Source organism: Thunnus thynnus, chromosome 21 (genome assembly GCF_963924715.1).
Source record: "Thunnus thynnus chromosome 21, fThuThy2.1, whole genome shotgun sequence".
In the NCBI taxonomy this organism is placed as follows: domain Eukaryota; kingdom Metazoa; phylum Chordata; class Actinopteri; order Scombriformes; family Scombridae; genus Thunnus; species Thunnus thynnus.
In genome coordinates, this window is record NC_089537.1 from 1,320,238 (window position 1) to 1,335,557 (window position 15,320).

The 15,320-nt window shown below is 40.1% G+C and overlaps 1 long non-coding RNA gene across 4 annotated transcripts in view; it reads right to left on the reverse strand.

Moving 5' to 3' along the window:
• The window catches only part of LOC137172949 (uncharacterized), a 43,490-nt gene extending 31,149 nt beyond the window's left edge, over nt 1-12,341 (reverse strand). Inside the window, exons 1-2 of one of the 4 annotated variants that reach the window (XR_010925083.1) lie at nt 11,996-12,341; nt 4,379-4,443 (exon numbers count right to left, since the gene is read on the reverse strand). This is a non-coding gene — a long non-coding RNA (uncharacterized lncRNA). The other 3 variants (XR_010925086.1, XR_010925085.1, XR_010925084.1) reach the window with 3 other exon arrangements.
• Nucleotides 12,342-15,320: the final 2,979 nt, after the last annotated feature.

The window sequence follows — 15,320 nt, forward strand, 5'->3', positions numbered from 1 at the left end:
CTTTCATTCTATTGTCTCCCAGTTTTCCGCTCCCTTGTGTTTCTTGTTTGTCCGCTGTTGATCTCTGTTTCCTTTTATGTGTTTGTGCCTCATCCTTGGGGCGTGGCGATCCAGCTCACCTGCACACCTGCTGCTCATCCATTCATCAGAAACCTGCAGTATTTATACCCTGGTCCTGCACACCACTCTTCACCAGATTGTTCCGTGTACTTTGTGGTGTTGATGCATTGGCCAACTTTCCCAGTAAAGACGTTATTCTCTTGTGTGTTGTTACTCTGGATAGTTCTGTTTACCCATTCCTCAGGTTCATCGCTTCCAGCCCTCCCAGTCTGCCTGCTCAGCTCTGTGCCTTGTTAGTCTCCTGAGTCCGCCTCTACAACTTTACAATAAACTGCCTTTGTGTCTAAACTCTACTCTTGGGTCCAGATTTATAGATATTTAATTATAATACTTTAATGTTGAGCCACAAAGCCATCACTTGGTTTACAAAGAGTCACTTTCTTCATGAACTAGCAGTATCAAATGAAAAGATAATAAGGTATAAACAATAAATTAATAATGAAGAATGTTTTAACATTGTAGAGCTGCAACTATTAACTATTTCTATGAACATAAACTTAATATTTTTAGTTGAGGACTGTTCAACAATTTGACGACATCACCTTGGGTTTTGGGACACAGTGATCAACATTTTTCACTATTTTCTGACATTTTACGGACCAAACGACTCATCAATTAATCAAGAAAATAAACGACAGATTGATCGGTAATGAAAATAATTGTTAGTTGCAGCCCTAAACATTGGCTCAACTCAACCCATCTTACCAAAAGGTACAATATCACTTAACCCTTCTCTGCAGATCATTCCTTCTACTTTGGGAGAATTAAGCTATGTCGCCACACCTTGAGGGTGGCGAATCTATCAATCACATTTTGGTTTTGGACTCTCTCAGGCACCTCCTTCTCAATTGACATCACAGCCAGGTGCAGGAGTCTGCTTTGCACCATGGTCCTCCTAAGCCAGGTATGGAGCTGACGCAAAGCACTAAAAGACCTTTTACAGCTACAGCAGCTAACTGGTATAGACAAGGCAACCTGAATAAAAGCTTTCAGTGAAGGGAACGCATCAGAATCCAGTAGGTTGTACAATGTGAGCAGGTCTTGAATAGCCTCGCTCTTGCGCCTCAGATAGTTTTGGCAACCATCACATCCCCTGACTCAAGGTCAATATGGTAATGCTGTACCAGTCAAGTGGTCTGAGGTTGGACTGCACGCCTGAATTCCATTAAACAATTTTTCATTCACACCAGAAAAAACACTTCTCAAGTTCAGAGATCATTCTGTCCAGATAAGGAAATACCAATTTTGTTTTGAGTTCTCCTGACTCAGAAGAACCACTTCTCCTTCCTGCCCCATAAGTCACCTCAACAACGAATCCATCCATTTGCTTTGTCTTCTGTGTCTGTCCAGAAGATGTCTCTGCTATCTGGTTAGCCTCATGTAAGGCCTTTGTTCTGGAGACGGTCAATCAGTGCTTTTTGGTCACTGCTCGGGTAAGATCAATGGTCTCCTTCTGTAGGTATCTATGTAAACATCCTCTTACAGACACCTGGAAAACAATCAGCAAATACACTGAGGAGAATTTGCTGAGTTTTGCCTTCAATCCCACTACCATAGGTGTGTTGATGGTAGAGGCACTCAATGATGGCAGGGAAACTGTCAAACACTGAACGAAGCTGGCATGCCCAACATGTGTTTGAGAAGTTCACTTGTCTGCAAACCTGACTTCCTTTGAGTGTCTACAAACTTATGGTGGTTCACAGGTGAGACACTAAATAAAAGAATTGACACTTTCCAGCATGCTAAACACTCTGGCCTCAGAAACCGCTTTGCATGTGTGACATAAGACAAGGTTCAACTCATGTCCATAACAATGCACATACAGCAGATGTCTTAAGGGGGCTGCTTGCACATCCCCAACTGCCCCACTCATAACTGTTGCCCTGTTGTAAGTCTGTGCCACACATTTCAACTGATCAATTCCTTTCTCTACCAGTTGATTCAATCGCAGCGGTTATTGATGTGGTATCAAAATTCGTCATCTCTGTGAGGGCTAGGAAGCTCTCCTTTACTAGAGACATATCTCACACAGAGTACCAATTGTTCTCTTTCCATCTCTTGCCTCCGGCAGCCATAACTGCACACATCTTTAGTTCCTTTATCTCACTAATAGCTGCAGTTACCTCTCCTGAACAACACCATCATCTCATTCTGACTGGCAGGCCAGAGGTATGTGCTGTTGGATGAGGTTGTACACCTCTACAAGAAAGGATCAAACAGCCTCAAAAGTGTCATGCACTCTAGGAAAATTGCCTTTATTGTGGCTTTCAGTTGTTTCATCATGACCTTCGAATGGTATTCCTGGCTTCCCCAGTATGCAAGTCACCGCCACAACACGTTGCAGGTACTCCCTTTGGCTTATTTCATTGGCACTCACTGTCTCTATCTGTTCAGTATTTTCTTTTGATACACTTGCTTTGTAGCTGTTCCAGCAAACTACACTGTCCTTGTGTGACTTGGTGGTTTTTATGTTTTTGAAACATGCTCAGTGCCTTTCTCCAGTTCTTGACTCCACCATTCACAAATACCTCCTGTCTGAGATTTTACCAAATACCCGACAAGTGAAGCAGAAAGCAGCATATTTCCTAGAGGAGTATTCTAGCCATTTAAACTGGAACCACTTCTGTTGCAAGGCTCTTTTTTTGCGTGCCAAACTGATCCTGTGGGTACTGAGACAGCTTTAACTGTTTAGGACCTGTGTCCCTATCCCCTAAATCAAAAGAAACATATTGAAACCCTGTTGCTTTGGCTTGGTCGCCGGTATGCTGCTCTCTCCTCTGTCTCAGATACTCTCCCTGTTCTTCTCCTCCTTGTATTGTGAAAATAAACAAATAGCACATGTGGTCAACTAGGACAGTGTTTTAATGAAGATGTCCTGTTTTGAATAAAGTCCACTGATTTATGTTCTGAGTATACTTCTGGGAAACATTTAATGTGGGAAAAAACACAAAGCATCCAGGAAATATTATCCAGGGAAGACATTGGGGAGAATCCACATTTGATAACAGCATATCATTACCTCGGCATTATAACTATATGGTCTTTGACTACCTGTCCACTTTCTCACCTGGTTCTTGCTCTCTCTTTCTCTCCCTTTTTCCATTGATCCATATCAATTTATAAACTCTCCACTCTCCACATCTAGAGGATATTTCAGCTGTCTGACATGCAGGACGTATTCTGCAGGAACTCTGACATCCACCTCACAAAGCTCAGGGACATGAACTGTCCTGAAAGGGTGCAGGGGCAAGGACCACCAAGTTGTTTATAAGCCCAACACCTTTGTGTACCCCTCAACATTTGACACGGCAAAGGTTATGGTGGCAGCGTCTGGATTTGACCCCCAAAACGGTGCAGAGCTAGGGATGGCGGAGCTCCAGCTGAGGTGGTTCCAAGCCATCAAATTTTGGGAGGGGAAGACTTCAGGTCCGCTGGAACAGGAGGGACTACGTGGAACTGTACAGCCGGGGCCAGTCTGCCAGGTTCCAGGGAATCAGTCATTAAGGTCCTCTCCCTTGGAGATATCTTCAAATTAGACATCTCCTATCTCAAACCTTCGGTTCCACTACAACAGTCCCACCAAGTTCTGATGTTCTCTCAATAGTAAGGGCTCCGATAAGGAGTCAGCCTGGGAGACTGATGTCAACCTCGTTCACAGAGGAATAATGGAACAACAACTTAAAGAACTATAAGAAAACATCATGGGAACTTAGGACAAGATTAGTGCAGTTTAAAATAATGAACAGGGCATACTGGCTCCCCTCAAGGATACACAGGGTGAAATTAAGGGGCAGCTCGTATTGCTGGAGGTGTGGGGGAGTACTGGTACACTCCTCCATATGTTGTGGTCCTGTGGTTGTACAAACATTCTGGTCAGCCATACATGCGAATATGAAACTGATCCTTAAATTAGACATCCCATTCTGCCCGAGCCTGTTTATTCTGGGTGATCCTCTCTCCCTAAAGCCAGGCAGACTGGGTCCAGACATCCCTTGATGCTGAGGAGAAAACTCATGGTCACAGAATAGAAGGCGATCACCCAACCATCAGCCAGGGTGTGGTTCTCTCATCTGGGTATTGTGGCAGCCCATCAGGGTCTCTCTTTTAGACTCACCAGAGGAATATTATGCTAAGTAGGTGAATTACATCTCCTTCGTTAAAGGACCTTCTACATATATGACGTCGGCTCAAATCCCTAAGAATCATATAGACAGTCTCAGTGTTGTCTGCTGCTCAGCGATATAACTGTGTGTTGTACCTTGTTTGTATTCCAGCTGTCGTCTCTCAGCTCTTGTACTGCCATGATGTATCTGATGTGTTGCCCTGTTCGAAAAGAAAAACAATAAAAACTACTGATCACAAAATAGTTAAAGTATCATATAAGCAGTTGAAATAGTTTGCTAGAAGCAGACCTGCCAACCCTGGATCAATCTTTTGAGTACCACTATGGCAGCCTAGATGTGCAAATTACTACTGTTCACACAATGAATGATTGTACATCATTTGCATACATGAAGCAGTCAGACGAAAATTCATGATACCAATAACAATATGATTGTTTACAGAAATATCTGCAGATACTGTTAGTTGGTCATTTATGGCTGTTTATCCATTTGTCTTTCAGCTGCCTAAACACAGATTATCAAGGAACAGTTTCACTCAGGCTACACACTAACCTCCCACTGCTGCTGCATTTATATAGTTTCTACTGTTTACGCGTCCACAATAATCAAACTTTAAGCCAATTTGATTTTCAGCTAGTTTGAAAAGATGATGACAATGTAGCTGTAAAACCCAAACCAGCATAAACAGACTATTTTGTGGTTCTGGTGAAATAAATATTTTAAAGCTGGTTAATAAACTGTTTTCATTATAGGAACGTTATTACTCAATGGGATAATGATCTAATAACACGGCTGTTGAAACTGTAACATCCCTCCTTACATATTGTACTTCATTTGTGTTTCCTTGAAATTTTCCTAGAATAGGCAAAGTTATAGACCACACACACATACACACACACACACTCCCCTCAGTATCTCATGGGGACTTCTTTCCTTTCTCTCCTGACTTCAGAGTGTCCTCAGTGAAAAGCTGGCCATGTTACTTCTTGTGTGTATGTTTAACCCATGGATTTATTATAAGAGCTGGATACCAGACTAAAAATGGCGCCCATTCAGTCCTATAGAAATTGCTCGCCTGGTGCTTATGTCAAAAAGAGTTTCTAGCTTCCGCGTCGTGCGGCCCACTGAATATACACGGTAGTGTTTCCCCTGCTGGTCCCGCCCACAAGTTCCCGCTCGGCCCATAGACTTAACATTGTGATGACATCACGGATTTTTCGCTTTTCTCAGCTTGAGGAAAGTTTTACAAACATAAAACCTCCATGGATCAAAAGTTCATAATAGAAAGAGTCATAATTGATGTTTGCAGTTGGAGGGGTGCTGTCAACAGTTTTACAGGCATCTCTTTTACAATGGCGGTCTATGGGGGAAAATCCTTTTTGGGCCACAGGGGAATTTTGCGCTGCAATATCGCGAGTGGCGCCCTATCCAGCTCTTATACGTCGGTGGTTTAACCAGGGGAGGCAGGTAACGTAGGCTAGAGAAGACTGAGCCTTCTCTAAACTTACTGCTGACTACTGTGACCCAACCCTGCACACTGATAAAGTTAAAAATAATGAAAATGTCTGTCAGCATTTCAGCAACAGACAGCAACACGTTATGTAGCCCCGAAGTTGACAACCTGTTAGCTACACTGTTAGCTAACGTTACTGAATCACACACAGTCGTGGTTGGAACGCCTGTATGTATGTATATCAAACCTGCTAGTGCTACAGCTCATTTCGTTCAGAAAAATTAGGACTTTCCAGTCAATATAATCTCACAAGCAAGCGGACATATCTGAGAGCATGACAGGTGAAATAGAAATACATGGGCCTTTACCTTTATCCTGCAGCAACTTCTAGATCCACACAGAAGTCATTATACGGGGTAAACCGTCAGCTTAATGTTTCAATTGGCTCAGCTGTATTTTTTATCCATTACTTAAAGCTCTAATATGTAATTATTCCACATTAACTTGTCTAAAAACAACTAGACCTATGTTATATATGTTGTTGAGTTGTGTACTTACATTATCCCAAATGTTTCCAACAAAGAAACTTACGCTAACAACTCATACCTACTTTGATCTCAAAATGTGTGTCTGCTGCACAAAATGCATTCAGGTTGGCAGGTCTGTAAAAGTAAGTGATAAACAGCTGACATAATTTGCTAAAATGACAAAAAAAAAAGATTTAGATAATGCAGATTAACCAATAATGAAAATAATCGTTAGCTGCAGCTCTACTTCTGCAGAAACTGTATGAGATCTAATGTGAACCAACTCTAAAGTTCATGGTTTTATATTTTAAAATCTCCCCTCACAGACTTTTTCCACAGACTTCCTCAGATGACTCACGGCTTCAACAGAAAGCCAGATCGCTCTCCACCCCGACAGCAGCGTCCGGCATCATTCATACTCTGCTTTTTAAAGCTCGCTATAACGTGTGTTGTGGCGTCTCGTGAGCAGAAGTGGATCTGCATTGATGAGGTAATGCAGTGAGGTTTGTGCTGTTTTTTTGAGGAGACACGAACATAAACGACGTTTATTTTGAGGATGAAGGGGAGGAAAGTGTGTGTGTGTGTGTGTGTGTGTGTGTGGTCTGGGTTCTCTTTGGTCTGGTATCTGCTGCTCCGCTCTGGTTTTTGGGGAGACTCCGTGCTGTCATGAACACGTCTGATGTCATACAAGGACGTGGCACACAAACACACACACTTCAGTTTAAATGCAAAGACTCAGACAGAATCTCACAAACACACTAAAAAACAGCAAACGTTTGGCTTGTTGTCTGCAAAGAATCAATAACTTCAACAACTTCAACAATTACACAAAATAAATTCATTCATTTGCTTTTATTCTGCAGAACATCACAAGTTTTTGACAGGACAGTTTTAGAGGTCTGTCACTTGTCTGTGTAATTGAACACACATGCTTCTGTTTCCACAAATATAGACAAGAGATGCACATGTCAGCAGAGATGTGTGAAGGAGTAATTTCAGGCGCCAGTGGTTCCTACAGTGAAAGTCAAATTTATTTCATCATCGTCAGTTTTTAGGTGACAGTTGGAGGTTTTTAAAATCTTGGATCGACTTGAAACTTTCCTGGTTGAATCATCAGCACGAAAGATGAACTGAAGTAAAACATCTGGTTCTTTGTTAAAAAAAGTACCAAACTGAAGAAACAAGTCAACTATGACTCCCAAGATGCATTTAGGTAAGAAACGTCCAATCACAGAGCTTCAAATCTCCTACAGAGAATTATCAGTGTCTCTGCAGCTCCTCTCGGCTTTACGGAGCTTTATAGTGAGTTTCAGCTCATTGTTTATCTGTCCGGCTGCAACTTTACTGTTCTGGTTCACTCTCAGCGTCTCATAGTGTCGTTTTCAGAGAAAAAGCTGTAAAAAGCCGCTGTACACTACCTGCTCAGCACCAAACAGACACAGTTAGCTGTAGACTAGCTGGTGAACATAGTGGAGCATTTAGCAGCTAAAGAGCCAGATATTTCCCTCAGGAGTTGGTAGAGAGTAAAAACAGAGCTAAAAGAGAGTGAATATTGGACTCACATTCACCAGGTGGACAGAAACACGACTCCACATGAATGATAATGTTGCTCTGTAACTGCTGGATGTGGATTTAGTGTGAAAGCAGCACAGACGTCGTGGTTCTGTTTGAGGTTATATTCACAGTTTCAGACTGACTCATTTGTTTTGTTGTTTGGGAACGTGGGAACAGATTTATATGAAATTCTGGGGAAACATGTAGTGATGGGGTGTTTTGGAACATTTGCACTATTTACTCATGGTTATTAAATTAACAAATCAAAAAAGCAAAACAAAACCGTTCTCATGATTTTCTGTCTCTGATTGAACACAAATTGAACATTTTGAAACAGTTAATGAAGGATTGTTCAGCTCTCTGCTTTCTGGCGTAAATTATTATATTTATTGATTGGGACAGTTTACAGTTTTTAGCATAAATGATGAACTGCACCAGAGTCCCCTACAAACAATACATACAACAGCACAACAACACACAGAACACATTATACAAAATACAAAATACAAAGCGACACACAGCAGACGCCCACAATGTCAACTAGGACTGACTGTAATTCATTAATTAATTGAATTAAACTGATAGTTGCCTGCTGTTAAAACACTTACTGATCAGTTTGATGGTGGGATTAAACTGTGGTTTATATTTGTATTATATGTTTTATTTTACTCAATGCACCAATAGTTTTTATTCATATATGTTTATTATTAGTATCAGCTGCTGCTGTCTGCAGGTCTGGCCAGTAATGCAGCACCTGTTTGATAATTATGAATCTGCTCTTAATGCATAAAACATTTTAACACATCCAAACATTGAGTTGTTATGATGATTACTTTTATAAATCTCCTGCAGTAACAGTAGCACACTGTAAACGTAGCGTGTCGTTATTACACATAGCGAGATACGACTGATAGAAGCTGATATCTGCACATTAGTTTCTGTTACGGTTAAGTATCAATACTCCTGCTGGTAACAGACGATCAATACTGGTTTTGTTAAAGCCTGATACACGATAGAAGACTTTAAGATGCTGTGATGTGAAGACAACGTAAAATTTCGTTAGCGCCCGCAGCTATATACATGTAACTATAAGCTAACGTCAACAAGACACCTGCCCAGTCCTCCACTGGTCTCCTCTGACCGTTATTCCTCCTGATCCCAGTCTGTTCCTGGTCTCTTGGACGCCTATCAGGCTCATAATTATAAGGCTGTGATCCATCATATGCGTATGAACAAACATTTACAGTCCCTCAGCATCAATATCAATATTATTGTTCAACGTGACCACTCTGCCCTTTTATGTTGCCTCTAATTTGGCTTTTTTAAATGCAGAAGTCACTGTAGTAAGAATATTTCCTACACTTTGAATCACTGGAGTCTCCGACCTGCGAGTTGCTCGTTAAATCTCCATTAAATCGTCATGTTTCATCCTGAGCGGCGTGCCGACAGCGGACCAACAGGGGCGGCTGAAGATGGAGCGATCTGCCTACACGGGGCTGACAGCACTTAGTGTTAAATGCCTATCCATAATTTAATATGTGTTCATAAGATCACCAACAAAAACATTCCACACAATGTACAGAATAAACATGTCAGTAAAGTTTTACGTATAAACAGACAAAAAACACACGTTAACATGTGACAGTATGTAGTTTTTACACCCACACATCCATCTTTTATCTTTTAAGCTCTGAAATAAATAAAACTTCCTGTCTGTGTGTCTGAACATGAGTGTGTGTGTGCAGTATAAATAGAAGTCAGTGTTAATGACAGGAGGACAGTAAAATGACTAGCAGATGACACCAAACCGCCTCAGTAGCAGCTCTTCTATTTCTGTGAGGACCGACGAGTTTCCCGCCAGCGCCGCGAGGACAGTTTAACACAGCGATCGGTTGTTGGACAGCTGGGACTCACATTATGGTCCAGGAGGCCTGTCAGTGACTGGTAGGGTTAAAGTTAGATGCTGGGGAATGCATTACACCAATATGGGTCCTCATAAGTATAGCAATTGAAATGTAAAGAGCGTGAGTGCAGATGAAAGGCCGCAGTAGACCACAGCCGGGTGTTTCCCCGCCAGCAAGGTCCGCCGCCGTTTGATGCTCGACTGTTTGAGGAGGCGAGGCATTTTTGGACTCGATGTCACATTCAGGAAACACTGAAAAAATACAAACTGACTGATTGTTTATAGGATCTGAATTAAGCTTCTCACTCATTAAACTTCAACGACTTTTTACTTATTTAACAGCGTTTAACTGTTGTAGCTGCTGGAGGTGGAGCTAGTTTACACTACTTTATATACAGTTAGCTAGTTTAGTCCAGTGGTTCCCAACCTAGGGGTTGGGGCCCCTCCAAAGGGTCAGCAGATAAATCTGAGGGGTGGTGAGATGATTAATGGGAGAGGAAAGAAGAAAAAACAAAGTTCTGATACACAAATCTGTTTTCAGTTTTTGGACTTTTTCTCTAATCTTTGATTTTTGCTGAAATATTGGATCATTTGAACATTTATTGAAATGAAAGCATGTGAGCAGTTTAGAGGGAAAAATCACTATTTGGTGGAGCTGTTAACAACTCATAGACATGTGAAATGTGACCCCGACTACACACTGCTTTTTGTAAGACGTCAAAAGACAAAAAGGTTGGAAACCACTGGTTTCATCTTTAACAATGTGTTGTATTTTAAAAGCTTGTTATATTATCCATTGTGTCAAATCTTCATCTGAAAAGTAACTAAAGCTGTCAAATTAATGTAGTGGAGTAGAAAGTACAATATTTCCCTCTGAAATGTAGTGGAGTGGAACTGGTCTCCAAATATTTAGAAATATATATTTAGAGTGTTTCCGTCATTTTCTCTCCACTAAGACAGACGTGTATCTGTCTTACGAACTGCTTCTGTTTACTTCCAGTCAACCTGCTGTCAACTCTACAGTAACGTAACCTCCACTGTAGTTATTTCACTCTTCACAGTTAGTTCTGTACATATTGTTAATATTTACTGTTTATTTTTGTATGCTGTGTTTTTAGCATTTTTCATTTTTGATAATTCCCTCAGTGTCTTAGATAACCGTTAGCAACATTAGCTAGCTGCGACGTTAGCTAGTCACTCAGTGTAGCACCGACGCTGATTTACAGCGTTAACGTCGAGTCACTATGGCTGTTTACACTCAGTGATTAGAAGAGCTGCCAAAACTCAAAGTGACTGATGTCCACCAAAACATGACTGACTCTGAGCAACAATCACCGTCTCTACATTTAATCTCAAACTGTTCAGCTTCTTCATCGACTCGTAGCAACGATCTCTCACGCTGACGTCGTCTGACTGCTCGTCTTCGTTCAAAACTGTCCAGACACGAAATAACACGAGTTAAATGTTACATGAAAGATTCAAACTGAAAGCCACCAAGACTCATTTGTCTGTGGTCACTAAAGTTAAAGGAACAATGTTGGTGAATGTTTAAATTACGTTAACATTACTCACCTTCATAACTGAAGATATAACTAAGTCCCGTAATCCATTTTAACAAAACACGTTTTTTTGCTAAAAGCAGTAATTTACTGAAGAGAAACAGATCAGAATCTTTTTAAAAAATCAGCTCAATCATGACGTGGCTATGTAATCTATCTATCTATATAATTTACGCTATTTAGAAACCACAGAATAACTTAGTTGTGGAAACTGCGGTCCTGAGTGTATCCATACTGAGAAAATGTGTGAATTTGGTTGTACTGTACATAATTATAACTCAATACAAACAAGTGAAAACTCACTATTTTCCCTGTTTTAAGGGCAGAACATCAGAACTTTAATAACTTCTTTACGTTAGCATTATTTACAACTGATGCTACCGTGATGACTCAGACATAAAAGCTCAATAAAACAGATAAAATAATGGCGTGAGTACTTTCACCAAATACTCACCACCTCCTGCACGTCTCATAAACATAAAGATCTAAATAAATAAATGATTAGTTTTCTGATGGATATTAAATGTTGTGCAGAGTTTCACAGGAGTCTGCAGTAAGTGGAGAGAGAGAGATCAGATCTGGCTCGGGGAATGAAAGCACTCTGCGTAATTTAACACGGAAGTTTTTCTTGACAAATTACCGACATGGGCGATTTGCACAGGAATAAAATCACTGAGGGCAATTATCACAAATGACTGCATTTCCCTGTGCGATAGCAGCGCTGTGAAAGGCCCGTCCAGTGACGGTTAGCTTACCGGAGAGAGGGTGTGACAGCAGGAGTCATTTCCCCTCCGACGTCCAGCCAACGGGAATCTGACGGCGCTGCATGGGAAACTATCACAAAAAACGACCCGTTCGTAATACGATCATAGTAATTAGATCATAGATTCCTGAGTTAAAGCTTAATACAGTCTGAATTCACAACCCAAACTGTTCTTGTTCCTGCTGCTGAGCTTATTAAACCGAACTGGACTGAAGAGCGGAAACTTTGTGCCAAAGGAAAACAAATCCTGCAAAAGTCAGTTTGACCTGAAGGGTTCATGCAGACTGGAAACAGCAGAAACAAGGTACAAACCCTGCAGATGTGTCTCAAATCTGTTCTATCAATCTCCAAATAAAAACCAAGATTCAAATAATAGAACAAATAAAGGCTGGATGAACGTCTCACATGAGATATTCAGAAATTAATTTACTTTAAATAGTTTCTATTTTTCCATTTAAAAAAACAACGTTAATGCAGTCGAGCACTTTAATTAACGTGCTCTAATAAAACATAATAAGCTCTATTTTTATCAAATTAGACAAAATCTATAAATAATATGTTCTTTATTAGACAGTAAACAAACATTTAGTTTATACTCTAATTAGACACTGTACATCTAAATTACGCTGTAATTATAAACCACATATGATGCTTTACTAGACACTATTATACCAAATTACACTGTAATTAGAGACCAGATAGGATCCTAATACGCTGATTTAAAAGTCTAATTAGAAATCAAATACAACAATATCACATCTAAATATGCTGCACAGATGCTCTATTCTTACTACGCTGTAATTAGACACCACAGTTAATGCTGCCAGTATGGGCCTACCATAGTTTAATTAGACACCACAGCCTGTAATTAGATGTAATTTATATTACACCATATTATATCAATTATATACTTTATAATAGTCTAAACACTGAGAGCTCGGAGGACTTTTTTTTTATTTGGCTTTATTTAACATAGTTTCACTTTCTTACAAGGTCATTTGTTGCTCGTTAGAAGAAAACTGAAGTCAAACCACATCAGGTCACATCTGGATGTTCTCCAGAGTCACATGGAGTTTGTAGGTAGTAACACTGAGCCGCTCTGCTCCCAAACCAGTAATACAGAGTCTAATACCAGTTAAAATATCAGACCATGTAATACCAGGTCACTATCGACCCCAGTAACACGACACTGGATCTTTATTTCTCACTGTTAGACCCTTATTAGACTTTATTAGAGGATAATTCAACACATGACAACAGAACCGAACTGTTACTAAAGTGGAATCACATATCTGACTCTAATTAAAGCTGTGCTGTTGTAACTGGATCTCTCGTTAATGGTGAATAGAATTAATAGATGAAAATGGTTAATTGATGCACAGATTTGCATCTATTAGTACGCAGGTTAAATAAACAGGTGAGTCTGCTTTGGTTTATAACTCAGCAGCAAAATATTTTTTACTTAATTCTTTACTAGAATGAGACTCATGCTGAGCTAACTGTAATAGTAATTAGGTCTAATTAGGGTATAACTGTGTTTGTTTACTGTATAATAAACTAAACTTATGTCTTATTAGTGCACTGTTCAATAAAACGTGACCTAATAGACGACAAGCAGAGAGAAACGAGAGAAAAATATGAAATGTTTGGATTTCATTGACAGAAGCTCAACTATGATTTTTTTTAAAATGTAGAAACTTTTGAAAATGACTGAAATGAATTGAATCTAATATTTTAACCGTTATAGTAACATTTTGGTTCTTTGAAATTAAATCAGTATTTGTGTCAGAGAAGAAGAGGAAGAGTTTTCAACAGATTGGTGATTATGACATTTACAGATAAATAAACATAATAATGACTTTAAAACAGCAACAGATCAGAAAACAGGCTTCAAAACGAAAATATGAATATTAAAGTGGAAATGAGAAATAAAGACTCGTCTCTAATGTCAGCCTCAAACGAAGTGAGATAAATGAACGAAAAGTGATTAAAGACAATATTTGAGAATTTTCAGTTCTCCAGGATGTGCAGAGAGCTCAGTATCTGTATTTGTGTTCAAATAAAAGTGGAAAGAGCCTGTTTTTGTTTTTATGACAATTCTAATTTGAGAAAATTAAAGTGTTCATGAATAAACTACCTTATAAAGGAGGTCATATAACACACAGACAGCACAGCATGTAACATGTAGAAGAACTTCAAAGGTGATTATTACTTTGCACTTTTCATTTATTGCCTATTTTTTTACAACCTAACTTTGTGGAAAGGAGAAGAGGAACAACAGGTGATGAAGAGTCTCTTTGGGAGCTCAGCTTTATCTCTGGGGAACACCCCCAACAAATAACTTTATGATATAATATTTGTATGAAACAAATATTCTTTTAAAACCCACTATTACTTGTACTTTGCCGAATAATGTATTTGTATTCGGGCACACCCCTACTGAGAGCATGACTCAAGTTCAATCTGTCAGCTACAACTTTAAGAAAGTCTCAAACGTGGAGTTTTTGAACACTAGTTGGGTGTTTTTGGGATATTTTGACGTTTGTTTTTTTACACATTTTCCTGTTAAATTTAACAAAAACCTCTGCAGAGCTGGTAGAACCTCTGACCTGGACAAAACTGAAGTAACATGATGTATTTTCCTCCTCTGGTGACAAACCTCACAGTTGATTTGTGCAGATCAAAGACGTCCAACATGGCCGCCGGAGGAGACGTGAAGCTGCACTCTGTGACTCAGCGCTGACATGTCAAACAGTGGAAACAGGTTTATCTTTAGACTGTAAGAGCTTAATAACATAATGGCTGCCGAGCAGGAAACTATGAGTTCATGTGATACTGGACACACACTCGAGGTGTGTGTGTGTGTGTGTGTACATGCACGTATGAGCGTTTCATCTGTTTTGTTGCACTATATTCAAATTGAAACGCTGGCGTTCTTGCACACAGTGAGAGCTGTAATTACCAGCTGTAGAATGGGAATGTAACATGATGTAGAGCTGGATACCCTCTGAAGATTTTTAATCGTGGCATAAAATGTAAAATGGGGTTAACCCGAGTTTCCAAACCGCAAACCGCAGAAAGCCATCGCGGGCGGCAGGATCGCAGCTGAGGTCGGCGGTTTGGCCCTCATGAGAGGCCGAGGCCTCTGAACCCTCAGACTGATTTACAGACTTTCATGAAAAACACATTCTGTGTTTTAAACGCTCGACTGCAACATTAATGAGTGTTCTGCTGTGAGTTCTTATCTCCTGCAGGGTTCAGCCTACAGATCAGTGTTTCCACTGAGTCACAGCCAGTCAGAGTCTGCTGCCTTCATC